General features: G+C 46.7%; 1 non-coding gene across 1 annotated transcript; it reads right to left on the reverse strand.

The window, feature by feature from the left end:
- Positions 1–889: 889 nt before the first annotated feature.
- Positions 890–961, reverse strand: Trnaf-gaa. Its single transcript has one exon. It is a non-coding gene; the product is annotated as a tRNA-Phe (tRNA).
- Positions 962–1686: the final 725 nt, after the last annotated feature.

Here is a 1686-nt window from a genome sequence, read left to right on the forward strand (position 1 = left end):
GCTCAAAGAAAATTTCCATAAGATGTAAAGATAATGCACTTTATCTTGCAACAGAACAATGGAATAATTTAATAGTCTGTGCATGATTTCTGCTGGAAACTGGAAATCATATCGATACTGAATTTTTTCCCTGGTTTTCCGTGTCTTATCTAAAACGAGCATCCTCTACATAATGTTGAGCGTAACTTTCTGAACAGCGTTTGTTGTGAAACGTGATGTTGTTGAGAGTCCAGGAAAAAATAAATTGAGCACCATTTTTTTTACATAAGTGTGTGTGTGTGTGTGTGTGTGTGTGTGTGTGTGTGTGTGTGTGTGTGTGTGTGTGTGTGTGTGTGTGTGTGTGTGTGTGTGTGTGTGTGTGTGTGTGTGTGTGTGAACGTGTCGGTGTGTGTGAGAGTGTTGCAGACCAGCAGAGTTAGCCAGTTCCACTGGCCTTCACGCCTCACTGACGTAATATCGTATCTAACTAAGCACAATTCTACAAATATTAAAAGCATTAAAAGTTTTGCATCTTGATACACTGCATTGGTACACTAATATTCACAAACTTTAAAACTTCTTCACTGTTTAAAGACTGCATATATACGTGTGTGCGTGTGTGTGTGTGTGTGTGTGTGTGTGTGTGTGTGTGTGTGTGTGTGTGTGTGTGTGTGTGTGTGTGTGTGTGTGTGTGTGTGTGTAATTCACCTCGATCGCCTGCTGGTCACCCAGCCAGTCTTCCCCATTACGAAGCGAGCTCAGAGCTCATAGACCGATCTTCGGATAGGACTGAGACCACAACACACTCCACACACCGGGAAAGCGAGGCCACAACCCCTCGAGTTACATCCCGTACCTATTTACTGTTAGGTGAACAGGGGCCACACATTAAGAGGCTTGCCCATTTGCCTCGCCGCCCCGGGACTCGAACCCGGCCCTCTCGATTTTCAGTCGAGCGTGCTAACCACTACACTACGCGGTGTGTGTGTGTGTGTGTGTGTGTGTGTGTGTGTGTGTGTGTGTGTGTGTGTGTGTGTGTGTGTGTGTGTGTGTGTGTGTGTGTGTAATTCGCCTCGGTCGCCTGCTGGTCACCCAGCCAGTCTTCCCCATTACGGAGCGAGCTCAGAGCTCATAGACCGATCTTCGGGTAGGACTGAGACCACAACACACTCCACACACCGGGAAAGCGAGGCCACAACCCCTCGAGTTACATTCCGTACTACTTACTGCTAGGTGAACAGGGGCCACACATTAAGAGGCTTGCTCATTTGCCTCGCCGCTTACCGGGACTCGAACCCGGCCCTCTCGATTGTGAGTCGAGCGTGCTAACCACTACACTACGCGGTGTGTGTGTGTGTGTGTGTGTGTGTGTGTGTGTGTGTGTGTGTGTGTGTGTGTGTGTGTGTGTGTGTGTGTGTGTGTGTGTGTGTGTGTGTGTGTGTGTGTGGTCTGTACGAGTATATGTACTGTCTTAAAAGTTATGTTCCTTTATTGTGTACAGACCTCCTTTGAATATTTGTTACACAAGGGCACTACTATAACGCAAGTATATACAAAGAAAATTTTAAAAAGGCTGATATGGAGGCCCACCAAATCTGTCAGTCCTCAAACGTCTGCAGTTTTTCTTTAGTAATGCGCTGAGAAGACAGTTGATTAATGCAGGTGGAATCCGGGTTACCAGACCATGGAGCTTAGCTTGACATGACC

Source organism: Portunus trituberculatus, chromosome 40 (assembly GCF_017591435.1).
Source record: "Portunus trituberculatus isolate SZX2019 chromosome 40, ASM1759143v1, whole genome shotgun sequence".
Taxonomy (NCBI): domain Eukaryota; kingdom Metazoa; phylum Arthropoda; class Malacostraca; order Decapoda; family Portunidae; genus Portunus; species Portunus trituberculatus.